At 36.5% G+C, this 16,324-nt stretch overlaps 1 long non-coding RNA gene across 1 annotated transcript; it reads left to right on the forward strand.

The window, feature by feature from the left end:
- Window positions 1-9,258: 9,258 nt before the first annotated feature.
- LOC145981287 (uncharacterized) lies at window positions 9,259-13,243 on the forward strand. Its single transcript, XR_014440949.1, has 4 exons — window positions 9,259-9,426; window positions 10,539-10,700; window positions 11,300-11,426; window positions 12,907-13,243. It is a non-coding gene; the product is annotated as an uncharacterized LOC145981287 (long non-coding RNA).
- The last annotated feature ends 3,081 nt before the right edge of the window (window positions 13,244-16,324 follow it).

A 16,324-nucleotide genomic window follows, 5' to 3' on the forward strand; every position in this document is an offset into this window, starting at 1 on the left:
TTTCTAACGTTGGAAGCGGCCCGACTAGGGTTACCAGACGTCCGGTTTTTCCCGGACATGTCCTACATTTTAGCCTTATGTCCGGCATCTGGGAGGAATTTGAAAAATATCATAAATGTCCTACATTTTGAGCATCACATAATATTAATTAGGAAAATATGTAACAGAAAAAAATCATGCAAGTTACAAGTCTATGGACTGCGCTTCCAAACTCAATAGTGAAATTTATTTTGATTCAGTCAATGCACAAAAAGAAAAAAAAACTGCTATTAAACAAACGGGAAAACGGAAGCAATGAATGAACAAAGTTTTGGGAGCACTTTCTGATAACGTCACTGTTCAATGCCTGAGCAGAATTTCTTGCCTTAGGGTTTATACTGATGGAACAAGGTGTTGCCCATTCTTATTCAATATTCAATATAATTTGATATTAAAGCAGGGGTATGGAGAACAAAGTTATTCAGGGTGTCTGCCAGTCAAGAAAGTCATGGTAGTCAAGAAAAAGGAAAGAAATCAACAAGTAGGTCAAGAAGTCAATAAAAAGGCAATAAATTATTCTTGTGGTCAAGAATTTTTGCTATTGATTGGTTGATTTAGTTTATTTCACTTCACTTTTTTCTGTTCCTTTGGCTAATCGCGAAGATGAGGATGAATGATGGTAAGATAAGATGGATGAAGGGACAGTCACAAACATATAGGGACAGCCGACACAAGCCTCACGTAAGATTATACTGGCTGTGAATCTAGACTCCAAAGCCTCGCTTATCTGCCAAACACAGTTCTGGATGCATTAATACGAGAAAGCAGATCTAATTCTCTTCTTAAATTCAGCTTCAGTTTTTATCTTAACTAGCCCTTTGGTAGGGGTTTTCATTAAATAAATATTTATTTTCTTAATTACTAATTTTCAACTTTACCTAAGTAGGAGTCGAATAAATAAAAGTTCTAGAGAAGTCCAGAAAAGGTCAAGAATTCTGGATGTGTTATTTTGGTAGACACCCGGTTATGAACTAAAAACTACCCAAGATGAAACTTCTGGAACCATTTTAAATTATGGTAATTGCTGAATATTTGTTTGCCATTACAGGTCATAATTCAAATGTTGGGAGACTACTTTCACTACCATCAGCACAACAGGCCGATGAGATACATTATTTTTCCATAAAGTCTGTAAAATGTTTGGTACTGGTCCCTACTGTCCACTCTAACATAAATATAGTTTGACTAAAGCTGAAATTTTGATAAAAATTGTCTCCTCTGAGAAGTACCACTTAAATCATGTAGTAAGAGGTGCATTGATTAGTATGATTGCAAGTTTTGAAATTTTGCATTTCAAATTAAGAATTCATTTTCTTAAAACTGAAGTTTCATTTTTCAACTACTTTTCTAATGTGTTCTATAGAAATATGTATTATTTATTGAGAATGTTTTCTGTCCTACATTTCCCTTACAGCGATCTGGTAACCCAGGGTTACCCCCACAGCCCCTATACGCCTTCATGGTGTGGTGCTAAGCACAGGGGAGCACTTTACCTTTCACTTCCTTTTTTTATAAGCATTTCATGTAAGTGCAAATATTCTTAGAAACATAAGTGTGTGTGTGTCAGAACCAAGTTTTCTTCATCATGTGACTGTCTTCTACACTCACAAACAATAAGAATTTATATCTTTCCTATTGTGCATATGTTCATAACTTAACAGGGTCCTGCTAAGTTCCAGAATGTTGTATCAATGCCAATGTTTTAAAAGTTGTTGATTTCAATTCATTTTTGTGTAGTAGGAAGATTGGTTTTCATGTTTAAAAATGTAGACAAACATTGTAAACGATTATTTCAAGTAAAAATAAGAGATTCAGAAGTATAAACGTAAGTTATATAATGTTGTAAAAACCCAATTGCGTGCTGAAAGCCTTGAAATTCATTTCTTAAATTGTGTAAAATTCTGCTCATCCCTTGCCTTGTGGTGGCCGCGGTGGCTCAGTCGGTAACGCATCTGACTACCATGCTAAAGGTCCCGGGTTCGATCCCTGGCCGGTTCAAATCCAGGAAATTTTCTAACATTGGAAGCGGCCCCGGCATTCACGCAGCGTCGAATAACATGGGTAGCCGGGGGAAACCCTGGGGGATAAAGGCAGTCAGGGGCGTGGTGCTGATCACATCACCCCCACTCACGACCGGATCAAGAAAGTGTGGGGCGTTACCCCCACACCCCCTATATGCCTTCATGGCGTGGTGCTAAGCGCAGGGGAACACTTTACCTTTTTACCTTGCCTGTTGTATGAACTATATTCTCAGTGTAATTAATGTACATTTGAAAGAATTTGGTGGCCAGTAAGCGAGTTTGGTTACACTGAGGAGTTATAATTTGTAGAATTACTGTTTATTTCTTTGTGTACTTCGCATTTTCGTTCTGTGGTCGTGAATACAAATTAGTACTGTGGCAACAAAGTACGTTCCCATTGTGCCATTACCTACGGGTACTTCGGATTGACAGAATTTGAGAAATCCGAGAAGGAGCAGTTGCAGAACTTGTTGAACATAGAACCGTGAATTGTATGGAAGATATGAACAACACTGTTAAGGAGTAGGAAACGCACTCAGAATACATGTTGGTCTTATTGCTGAAGCTTGTAAATTAGCAAATGATCAAATAAAAGAGACAACTCCAAACAGAAGTTGAAGTGTTGAGCAAAAATTTCAAACAGTTATCTATAATTGGTGAAGGTCCAGTGACGTGCACTGAGGAGTAGCTAGTCTACCATAGATAGATCAATCAATCTCACATCTCTAATTATTTTCAAATCACAACATTTATTGTCTTGTTAAAGCCCCCTTTTTTTTCCCACGCGCTTCTCGTCCCTCAGTGCGATCCACGGACAAAGTTGGCCTAGTTCGCTCTTCCTCCGCCTCACCAGTTTCAGGTAAAAACCATGGGTAGAAATGGCCGGCCGAAGGAAAAGGGAAGATTTCTGCCTCTACCTCCCTCGCCCCCTCGCACCCCACTGCAATGGTTGAAAGCCAGTGCTTTCAGGTCCACCAGTCTATCTCCTATAGGACAGATAGGGATTGGTTTCCCTTCGATTCCTTTGTAAATCATCTAAAGAACTCAGGGGAAAATTTTCTGCAGTATTTATGTTCTCTACATTTACATCAGAACTTTACGTTGTACACCCAGCGGTGAAAGAAACAGTAGTTGAATTGTCCACCACCATTTTAATTCGGTCTGTATTACACATTGTGATGGCAATCAATAACATCAATAAGCAGAGAACAATGCCTGCTTCGAACCAACATAGTTTCACTCCTTAAAACAACACAGAATGTAGAATAAAAAAGTAATTAAAATAGCGATGGACAATTTGCCTACCATTATCTTTGCCGTTGACTGTACAATATGTATGTACGTATAATATAGGATGTAGTTTTATTATTTATGAAATGGGAACGTGTTATGTGCAGACAATAATGTTATGTTTTCTTTTTTTTTTCAAATATGGAATATGTGCTCAGGCTCTCTCTCTCGTTTTAGTAGTTTTATTTAAATATATTAATCTCTTGGCCTCTAACAGTCATAAATACGGATGTATTTATTTGGGCAAGAGAACACACTTCATATTGTTGTTGTTTTGTTTATTCGCTTTTCTGCTACATTTGGTTATCACAAAAATAAAGATGAGTGATATGATGAAATTGATGAAGGGACCTCATATGAACAATCTAGGCCAGGATTCGAACCCGTGATGAGCGCTCAATCTTGTTCCTATGTGTTGTACTCTGCAGTGAATAATGAAATAATTTGGAATGAAAATGTATCTCAGAACTCAAAAAGCCAAATGGATATTATTGAAGAAACTACAAAAAAGTGTGTTTTGTTTCTGTGCATAAAGTGGACTTAAAACACCAAATCAACCAATCATGGGGGGGGGGGGGGGGAGTGGCTATCACAGCATGCTACGACACCAGGAGTTCTGGGTTCGAACCCAGACCTGGGCATGCATGTTCTGTGCGTTTGTCCCTTCAATACTTTTATCGTATCATCTTCGCAATTAACCAAACTGGACAAAAAAGTGACGCTAATTAACAAAAATGAAATCAAATCATTGAGTGATTGCTTGATTTGGTTTATTTTACTTCACTTTTTGGCCACTTTTGGCTAATCGCGAAGATGATATATAATTGATGAAGGGACACACATAAAGAATACCCATGGCGAAGCCAAGATTCGATCCCACGATCTCTGGCTTAGTAGTCAAATCAAATGGTTCTTTTATTTTCGAATGGGGGCGAGAGTTACGTGTACTGTTTTTTAGTACTCATTCATCCTTTTGCAATTTTTTCCTGTCTTTGACATTCTTTTTTTTTTTTTTGTGGAATACTGGAGCCTAAAGGGAGAAGGGGTATGACCCACACCAACTCCCCCTTCAGCATGCCACTGATTGCTACCCCAAGTGTCGACGTCACCGCATGTCAGTGTGAAGGTCAGTTAGAAGTTAGAGTCCCTTACTGTGCATAAAGTGGACTTAAAACACCAAATCAATCAAATCAAATATCAAAATGTGTTTTAAATAAGTAAAAAAAACATGTTTAAAACACACAAAAAAAGAAAGCCATGTGCTTTAAATGTTTAACACAAGTTGTTTTAAACCCTTTGGTTTGTTTACAGAAGCCCTTTCTGTGCAAGCACCGAGAATTGACTTGAAACTTCTTCAGCGTTTTGTAGCATACGAAGAAGAAAACCTAGATAGGCTATATCAAGTGTAGCTGTAGACAAACTGCCACGACATCTTTGGTCAGTGGCGTGATCAGGATTTGTAATGGATATTTTCTGAATATCCGTACTGAAATTCTGGATATCCATAGGCAGAATGTCCAGTGGACATCCCCTGAATATACATATATCCATCCAGGGGACATCCAAGAAGGATATGTTTTGGACATGGGTTCATATGATCGAGACGTTATCTGGATAAGGATATATTCTGGATATTATGCACATATGTTTAAAATTCAAGCACTTTAGAGTGAAACTCACCTACTTCCACCAACTTCCCCTCTTTTCATTTCTCACTATGTGCACTAATAACGGAGTTGCCTATGGACCTGGACTTGTGAATCTAGACATCATATTCATGTACGTTATATGTATATTAGGAATTTGTCTATCAAAATCTGTTATCATCCATTACCTAACCTACCATAACCTAAGTCTAACATAACTCCGAACCCCAGTGGCATCCCATTTTCAAATTTTGTATACTTGTTGAGTAATAGTGTATGTACAAAATATATTTTTTTGAAAAAAATTAGACAGCCCCAAAAACCATTGATGTTAATGGTTTTTGGGGCTAACGTCAATGGTTTGTGGGGCAACCCGTGGATGGTTTTTGGGGCTAACGTCAACCATCCATGGGTAGCCCCACAAACCATTGATGTTAGCCCCAAAAATCATCCACGGGTAGCCCCACGAACCATCCCGGGGACAAGGTAGGCCTGTTAGGTTAGGTTCCATTAGCACTCATTTTCACCGAAAAATACCTATGGAAGGGGAAAAACAAGGAAGATTAATTACTCGATATCTCAAAAATGGAAATTATTTTTGTTAAAAAAAAAAGCTAAATCCCTTGTTAAACAATCTTTCGCAATACAGAATAGGTAAGTATGAATGTCAACAATTACAGAATAAACGAGTTACAGACGTTTCCCGGCTTTGAAAATTTTACTAGACATACTCTAAAAATTAGCTAAGCTCCATTAGTTTCATAAAAAATAATCACTATCACAGTGGAATTTTTGGTCCCATCACCACGACTCAGGCCTACTTCTACACAACCACAACCCAAGAGCAACCTTGTATTCTGATGTCGCCGCATAAAAAACGTTCATCATTCTTACGCTAAATACCTAAGTTGTTAGGTTTAATTAGTGCATAAGTAATGCTTTTGCTGTGTATTTATGCTAAGAGAACCAAGCCTAACCTAACAATGTACGCAGTGGCAGCGATTAGCAGGGCAGTTGCCTCGCCAGTTTTCGCCACTTTTGCCCTGCACTATGCTAAACCTTATCTACAAAGGGACATATACAGTTGGGAGCTGAAAAGACTACAAGGCTGAGGAATGCGAAACTGGCCTGTCTGTTGTCGCAGTGTGCAGGCAGCTCTTCTGTGGAAGTCTTTCTTTCAGGGTGGCAGCGGCATAAATAAAAAAGGCATGTTACGAAAATGCTATGGAGGAATTTTATTTTGATGATTAAACTATTTGTACAACAACATGCTTTCCACTCGTCTTTCATCAGTCATCGTCACTATCTAAGAAGGTTTGTGCCAATTCCGATCGCAAAGATGAATTGCTGTCACTGATGTTGTCGTCTTCATCACTGTCAATACCACCTAGTGAAATAATGATCCACAGTGTTCTCCATCACACCATCTTCCTGCCAGTAGTCCTGCTCGACGGTGATAACATGCCTGTCATATCCTTCCCAGTCAGCTGGCATCACAAATTCCACCGCAGCCCTTGTCACATCCTCCAACCTTGACGTCAAATCTCCTGTTATATTTTTCTCCCTCACAAGTAGTTTTATTTTAGCCCACACTAGTCCAATGGCATTCAATTCACACATGTAAGGAGGCAACCTAAGCACTGAATGGCCATTCAGCTTCAAAAGTTCATCCACATGAAAAATCTTATCTGGCAGTTTGTACTTTTTGATCAGTTGGGATAATTCAATTTTTTCATGCTTTCTGAAAATGGCATTTCGTTTAGTCTTAACAAGTCTATCATCTCCTGCTTCACCGAATATTTAGTCGGAGGCTTATTCACCTGTATGTTGTGGTAGAGGGTGTTATCTAATATACAAACACTTGTCCTCGGGAGGGCTGGCAGAAGTTTTTCTCTCACCCATTTCTCGAAGTTAATGGAATTCATCTGTCCATGATAGTCTTCGGTTGCCTTTCCTGCCCTAAATATCAAGTTTGCTACATTTATGAAGCTGCACCTTGAACCAGCATGAACTAAAATTAACCTATTAGAGGAACTGGTGTTGGTTGACACTCCTTGTACTGAGTCACTTTTCCAGCATTTCCCAAAGGTAAGATTGTTGTCGACCCATGACTCATCGATATATACGGTGAGTCACATAATTATTCAGACAGATAATATTTCTGAATATTTATTGACGTAGTTGTGATATAATACGATGATGAATGTTTAATATTTATTTAACAAACAAAACACAATATGAGCACACTGTTAATTATCTTCAATTATGTTTAATATAATATATTAGTAAAATATTTTCATTAAACAAAACAAACATTTTTTTGTGGGTTAAACAAAATTATTCGGACACATGGAAGGAGAAACAGGAAAACACGCTTGAAAAGCAACGAACAGAAAGGTCAGTATCTGGTAGGCATCCCTTTCATTCTTAACACCTCGGATAAACGATTTGGCATACTTTCTACAAATTTTCTGGTGTACACTGGCGATATGTTGGCCCATTCATGTTGAAGTCTCTCCTTGAGGTCTGCCTTCGAGATTATAGGTGTTTTCCTCACTTCTTTTTACAACTTACACCACAGGTGCTCAATGACGTTCAAGTCTGGAGACTGCGGTGGAGGATGGAGCACTTTTGGGCAGTTGTACAATAACCATTCTTGTACTACGTGGGAAGTGTGCTTCGGGTCATTATCTTGATAAAACATAAAGTTACAAAGAATGCCCATCATTTCAGCACTAGTCTTTAGATTTGACTTCAGAATGTCAAGGTAACGGTACCTGTCCATTGTCTGTTCGATGAAAGCCAATTTACCAACGCCTTGGGCCGACATGCAGCCCCAAACCATTACGTGACCACCCCCATGCTTCACTGTTGCTTGCAAATTTTTCCCTCGGAGCTCCTCATTTGGTTTACACCACACTGTTACCCTCCCATCTGACTCACAAATATTGAATTTACTCTAGTAAATGTGAAAATTACCCAATTCCACCATGTCTGATCCTTTCCTAAGTGTTCCTTTCCGAACACCAGTCTTTGTGTCCTGTTTGGCTTACTTACAAATGGCTTTCTCCTGGCTACACGGCCATGATAGTTTGCCCTTCTGAGCACTCTTCGTATAGTTTCGGGATGACTATGCTTTCCACACTCCTCAGCTACCTCACCACACACCATTGGAGCACTCATCTTTGTTTTGTTTTTTTAATTTTCCTCACTACTGTCTCTTCTCTGGGGGAAAAATTCTTAGTCTCCCTGTATGACAGTGGGACTCGATCCTGTCTTCATCTTTAAATCGCTTAATAATATCTACAACTGTACTTTCTTTCATTTTCAACATTGAGGCAATTGCACGGTAAGTTTTACCCTTAGCGTGGTGCCATATCACTAACTGACGTTGTTCAAATGAACTTTCCTTTCCTCTTCGCCCCATTTCTACATAGAAAATGTTCTTATATCACAACTTTGTTAAACAAAATGCAATCGTAATTGCTATAGAAACCTACAGGAAACTAGAGTTAATATATATGAACAGAGTATCAATCAATCCGTAAATCGAAATTGTCACTGTATCGCAAACTTACGTTAACATTTACTATGTGTCCGAATAATTTTGTGGCACTATTTTTGCAACGGTAGGGTTTCGTCCTTCGTTACATTGTTGCTGCTGTTCGTTTTTTAAATTTTTATCGTCCAATTTTGTGCTAAACATGACATTTTTTAAACGAAAATCAACTTCAACGCTGTACACAGATTTCACTCTCTTCCCTCTCTGAAACGTTAGAATTTTCTGTGTGTCCGAATAATTATGTGACTCACTGTACTATCACACGATTCTCCGATCTGAAATTTTTAATTGCCCATACATATTTGGCACGCCAACAATATCTGGACGTTCTATGAGAATTTTTCTATTGCTTCTGCATTTTTCCAACTGAAACCCATATCATGAAGCAGACGACGTAAACTATGCACTTTCCACGGATTTTTTTTTTTTCACGAATGACAAAGAAGTTTCGGTGCCGTTGGTCTTGTATTTTTCACAAGGTAAAATTATTGTATTACATCTCTGATGACCCTTCGATCGCATTCATCGGAATGGAATCTGTACTGCTCGGCTCGTCGTCGCTTCTTACCATAGACATACTACTACTGGGGCCTAAGTCTTGAACTGTCAACACGTTAAGGTCTAACGAGTTCGTGACGTTTTTGTCAAGAAAGGCTAACGAATGCCATTAAGTGTAGTCTCCACTCTTCGTTAACGAATACGGTTACGGACGCGCTAACAGAAAACGAGTGGAACCTACTCACAAGCCAGGCACCTACCGAGTTCGTTCACGGCTGCAGATTTTCAAGATGGACACTATCAGCTGTTGCGGAGGATGGTTTTGAAGAAAGAAGAATTGCAAGCCCACTTCGTTTCAGTCGTATTTCGAGTAAGTACGTCATGTTAGTATGTTATTAATATTATTGGGTATTAACATAAGGGCAATTGGAACAAATCAGGGGGAGAGTGAAATACGTATGTATTGTGAATTGTTGCTACGATGTACCTAAAGAATTAAATACTTCGTGCCATTTTCCTTCTTATTGTTAATTACATTGTTCCACGTACTTTGTAAGAATTAGAGCTGATATTTTTGCAACATTCCTTAAGCTTAGCAATCGCGAAATAAAATATTACTGCAAAATATATTTTGATACACCTGGGAAATGTATGCCAACATTCCACCAACGTCACATCAAAATGTAAAATAACGATGCCGCACAAAATAAGAACAATTAATTTTCTGCAACATATTGTCCTGTTACAACCAGTAAATGAAATTACGGTACTATAAAATACATCAATTAGGCACCACTACTATATGTTATATATAGGGGGAAAAAAATGGTACACATGATTTATACAGTACGTGAACTGATGATAAAGATTTTAAAGGAAATTTTGACACTATATTTTAAGTTGTATTAATTGCAGGTCGAGTGTACTAAATTACGTACTCCCTCGAATTTCCAGGAAAAATTCCCCATGGAAAGATTAACTGTTGTTAAGACTATATCAGAAGCTTGGGGGCATAGAAACGTATATTTACAGAGTTACGGACATTAGAATTTATCCCAAATCTATTTTTTTATCACGACGGGAATGTAAAATTATCTTTTTTTTATTGTAATCACAAAATCTAACCTAAACGCCTAAGCACCAATAAAAGTGAAAGTACTCCATTCGGTTGCCCAGACACTGGTGAGAGAAAACCTTTTTTTGTGACAAAAATGTCATTAGTAATGTATATATGTGTGTGTGCATGGGAGGGGGTACTTGGTATACTGTATTCATAACCATCAATTGAAAAGGGGAAAATATTTTTTTTCTATATGAAACCATCAACAGAATGCACTCAGTTTAACTACCTTATGTCATGTGTTGATAGTGGGTAGCATGAATTTATTTTAAGCATGAAAATCTTTGAGTCAGTGGGAACTGTTTAATAGAAGTTTCCTTGTAAGAGAATTTATATTTATTTTTTCTGAAATAATTTTATAGGTGCTAGAAGCTCTCATTTTCACAACATGGAGGTACCAGCCAGATGGTTATAGGTCATCAGCCAGTGTATAGAGCAAGTGTGCAGTGATATGGTGGTTATTGCTCCTCACAATGGATGAAGTTCCCAATGATACAAGCGGATCAGCTGGATGTTAAAAGGAGGTAAGATAGTGTACGTTATTTTTGTTTCATTATAATAACACCTATTGACATCCATCATGTGGTGGGTTTTAGACAGCTTCTACAATAAAATGTAATAAAACATAAATACTGAAATGAGTGGCTGACTGGCCATGTAGGTAGGTATATTGTGCAAGTGGACATGCTAGTTTATTTTCAATACTATCCATATAGTTCTGGATTAGCAAACAAATTTGTATCACTTTTTATCTCGTATTCCTATTTGCATGGACAAAACAATACAATTATAATTGTTAAGACAAACCAAATCAAAGGTGCTCATGGCAATATCAGTTCCAGAGTGATATTCTTTTAATATTTTATTATTTTTTATTGGAACACAGTAAAAGGTGAATTTGTGGGGTTTTCAAAACAGTTGCTATTTTAAAATAAATCAGAAGTAAACAACTGAGTAATGTGTAACATCAGATGGATGGTATTTCTCATTCAGAATAACATGAATATATATATATATTTTAAAAAAAATCATTAACTTTGTGCAGTATCTTATTATGATCAATACCTCAACTTGTTAACCCAATTATTTGTGCAAAAGTTACAGTACTTTTCCTCTTTTGCAGATAGCCGATTAAAATGAAAATATTGTGACTACTCTCGGTATCCAGGGTGGACACATGAGGAATTCCAACATCAGATACTTTTGTCAATATAAGAATAAGGCAGGTACAAGGAACACTTGGCTGTTAGGTATGTAGATGTTCTAAGTCTGGAATAATTATTGTTAGTAATTTTTCCATGAAGTATTTAAATTGCACTCATCTCATATATGAACTGCATTATTAAAGATGTGAAGTACTATATTTATTACCATTACTGTATTATGAATACATGTGCAGTGTTGTTTCATAATTATCTATATTCTACAATAAGTCTAGTATTCTCTTCTCTCACCTTTTTATTATTACAAAATGTGCATTATCCGTAAATTTTAAACTTAAACATTTCTGAGTTCTTCAAATGTTATCAAAACGTTTTATTCTTAGATACAAGTAGTAATAATAATAATAATAAGAAACCCTACCAGTATACAACAAGACCATGCTAGGGACAATTTTATGTGGAAGCATTTTTATTAATAGAAATGTGCTTGTACTTGATACAGAGTCTGAAGAAGACCTTGCTAGAAGGTTGAAACGTTACGTTTAGTTTATGTTTTTAATAAAATAAATTACTGCCTTGGTCAGCATATTTAGTTTTTCATAGAAATGTTACGTGAATGTTTCATAAAATCATATAACTATTTTTATTCCAGACAATACTTTTCATGGAAGCCTTCACATAACATTCACAGTTAGCATAATCTATAATGTTTGCCACACAATGAGCATGTGATTAAATATGATACATGTTTAATTTGGATATGAATAACAAGATTATTGAAATGTAATAGAATTTGTAGAATGTAAATTGAGGATGTTGTAGGCAAGTTTATAAAACACCTAGGAGTCATAACACATTAGCCCCGTCTAGTTGACTGCACTTTTTGACTCTCTTTGCACTGAAGCGTCTAGTTGGTTGCACGGTGCAACACTGAGTTGTCTAGTTTGTTGATTTGGAGTCAAGTAGTGTATTTGGTATCTGCACTACCTTTCGGACTGGTGTATGGTCACGTGGTGTGTGCTAACTAATCAAATGACCGTTCAAAGCAGCAGACAGGCATTTGTTGAATCTTCTTAACTGGAACACTGCTTTCCGTCTAGTTGGTTGAACGTGATTTCCTTGCACTACTCTTGACACTGGATACACCTGCACTGCACAGAGTGTAAAAAAGTGCAGCAACTAGATGGGGCTATTACATGTTCATTTGTTCAACATTCCATTTGCTATGGAAATAGAGCTTTTGTGGAACACTTGCGTATTTTTGGAAGTCAAACATTGACATTGCGATTTAAACTAAAGTACTCAAAATTTATATAAATGTGGCACTTTAGAGGATTGCCAAATTTAACATACAGTTTGTTTCATAAGACACTGGGGGGACCATCACCGGATATGTGCACTTTAGATGTTTTGAAGTAAAGCAATATATTATAGAAGTGCTCATAAGTTAATACTTGAATTCCTGCTGATCCTTTAAAATCTTTTAAGTGAAGTTACTTTCAATTGTTATTGGGATATTTATTATCTACAGTGGAAACTCAGGACAGGCCTTTCTTTATCTTTGCAGGTAACAGTGGGTATCCAGAGGACCATGGGTCATGACACCAATAGATGGTGCTGGTGAAAACACTCTTGAGGTGCATAGCTGTCTAATGCCATTTGGACCATTGGCATCCTAAAACAAAAATGGAGGTGTCTTTTAAAGAACATGGTGCTTCACTATCGCCCTCCTAAGGCAACAAAAATCAAAGATGGAGGGATGGAAGAAAATTCAGTTTTCCTATCCACTGTCAACTCTGCATGTGTGTGTGTGTGTGAATCTTCAGATGTGCTTTAATGTTATTAAGTTTGTGTGAAATAGGTTTTCTGTGACATTCTTTTTGAAATATAACATTGTAACGGTACACCAGAACTTTATTTCAATATTGTTAGCAGTGCCAATTCCTCACTTATTTCATTTAATTATTGAATACTTTAAATGGTTCACTTATTTATTTTTACTACCTGCTGGAAAGTTTTCTTGAAGATTGGGACTCAACCAACAGAAAACTAAATATCTGCTTGAGCCAGAATTTTCAGATAATTTTTCAGTAAAATGCACATCAGCCATTTCATATGGCTTGGATGGCTGTTACCTTAAAATATATTTCTTTAAAGAAAGGAGATTTATATTTTCATATGCAAGATGAAACATGAAAAGGTTTATTTTATTCTGTTTAAAGCTTCCCCTTTGCAACAGTTTTTAAGCCTTGTTTGTTGTTATGAAATATCAATGTACTTCATTGCCTTAGTTACTTTTGCCATAAAGTAGTGTGTTGTTGTAGAACATTGTTATTGCAAGAGCTGTAACAGAACACACAAAAGGGTTTTCCTGAAGTTTTAGAAAGCTGATATTACATGCAAAGTTCCCATGTAGTCAGTTTTTTTTTTTTAACTATGCCTTTTCTGTGTACAAAAGGCCTGCATCAGTGTGTATCTGATTTCATGAATACATGTTTCATAATGTACACAATCACCTCCCACTTGATTTAGAAAAGTTTCATTGCAAATATATTTTTCAGTGCTGTTCTATCTGAAATTGGTTTACTTTACTCATTTGCTCACTGACAGTTCAAGCCTCTTCATTGGTGTATTGGAAATGTTGCATGTTGCCATCTTGTAATCAAGGGATTCCATGTTCAATACTCAGCAGAGGCACTTAATGGTTCAGATACCACTTTAAACTGTAGCTTCTTTGTGTATAAAGACGACCTCATGTCATATGTTGCCGTGTGAGAACCAGAGGAACGTAACTCTAAAAAAGCCGTGTTTGGAATCAGATTCACCCATGTCCAGCTTTTCTCATTAGTGGTAAAGAGGATTTAAGTATCTTCAAATTACTGACTTTTTTATATTCAGACATAATCACTCATGAAAATTACATAAATTTAAGTTAGGTCCAACTGGTTCTCGTACAACAATATTGCAATAGTCATTAATGGGAGGACTTCTTTGAACAGTCTCCCCATTAATAGATTAGTCAAATCTTAATTACCTCAACATCAAGGGGACTCCAGATTTCATTTTCAATCTCTTGAGAGACTTTTTATTATTATTATTTTTACCTTTTGATGCTATATTTCAATTTTCATACGGCATCCACAATAATTTTTATTACATCATCTACTTCAAATGGTACGGGTGCTTCCCCAATGGCATAGTTGTAACATATTTGCTTTGCAATCAAGGGGTTCCAAGTTTGAGAACCGGTGAGGCATAGTGGTTCGGATTGTACTTTAAACTGTAGGTCCAGTCCCAATTAGCCTATCTGTGCACAAAAGTTGACTTAAAACTCCACTCCACTCAAAGAGTAAGGGAAATCCTACACTAAGATTGTCATTATAATTCATAAATCTTTTCACATCACTGTCTCGGTACTATAACGACTGAAATAAATAGTTTTGAGGAATTATAGTTGTTGTACCAATCATTAAATAGCATCTAGGAATGCAAAATTTACATGTTAGAGACATTAAAATTGACTGAAAATTTATGAAATGGAAAAACATGTCTTTGGTATTATGTGCCAATGCTCACAGAGTTTCCAAAAAAAAAAAAAAAAAAAAAAAAAACCTGTGTATTGCACTCCCATAATTTCCACAACTTGGATCTCTGTGTAAATTTACAATGCCAGTTCTGTAACTTCTTGGTTCTGTTAGGCATTAATAAGTTACAGCATACAATTTGTCATGCAATTACTGTGTTCTTCCTGCAATGGAGGTGCCATCTAGTTAAGCATATTCACAACTTGCCATAAGCTATTGCATATAACTAGCTAAGGATATTCACACCTCCAGAAATGTTAACTTGAATGGTAAGTAGATGGGTTGAGGTACACAATGAAGATTGTGTGGCTGTCATAAACTTCCAGAAGTAACAATTTTCATTTTTGACAAAGCACCTTTATGAAATCAGTAAGTATATTTTCAGATTTTTTTCCCCTTACAGGCCTCAGATTTTTGTCATGTTTTTATCCTAGCTTGTTTCTCCACACCAAATTAAATTTCCTATCTTCTGTGAACGCTATGATGATGCTGTCATTTGTCATGTAAATGCATAAAAAACCTAAGGCATATTTTTTAGCAAATTCATTGTATGACAGCATATTTTTGTCATTTTTGAGGTATGTTTTCTGTACATTTCACTGAGGAAAATCACACTTGAATTGGTAATGCAAAGAAATTCTGTATACTTCCATCTCCATTCAATAAATTATGAATTAGTGAGGGGAGGAACCTGGATTTACCAGGAATGTGCCATAAAAGAATTACATCAAAAGGTTGCTTTTGCACTTTAATGTTATGTCAACAATGGATAACTCCTGTATTTCCCAATGTTTGATGTCTTAGTTCGATTTTTCAATAGTTTTTTTTTGTAAATAAAATTTGGAAAATATAGGATAAAATGCATACATATTCCTACAATGCTCATAGAAAATCACCCCTCATTCACAAACTCCCGCAATTACCTACCGAAAATCAATATTCTGCCATTAATAGAGAAGTTGGCAACGGTTCCGAATGTTGAATGGTATTCTTTTCTTTTTTCTTTCTTTTTCATTTTTGCAAATTTTATAGATGTATTAGAAAGTAGTTTGGAATACTGGAAACAATATGTGAAGGTAAGTTTGAAGCTTGGAGAAATGAATTAGCACTGTTAAATTCTACACAAAGTATTATTTACCCGAGATACTTCGATTTTTAAAGGAGCTTACACGAGTAGCTGTGATTTGCAGCAAATAATCATTCTTGGTTTCCAGTTATGTAAGACATGGAGTTTTAGCAGATTTTCATCAAGGTTCGAAGGGAGTTTTGTGCTTGAGACTGGATGTTTTGTTCACTTAGAGATATTGTTATAATGCTAAGAACCCTAAACCTGACTAACCCAACCTTACAACGAAAGTATTTAGGAATGTTTTATTAATTCTAAGAGCCTTAAATCTAACC

This window comes from Lepisma saccharinum, chromosome 29 (genome assembly GCF_977018435.1).
Source record: "Lepisma saccharinum chromosome 29, izLepSacc3.1, whole genome shotgun sequence".
NCBI classification, from domain to species: Eukaryota; Metazoa; Arthropoda; class Insecta; order Zygentoma; family Lepismatidae; genus Lepisma; species Lepisma saccharinum.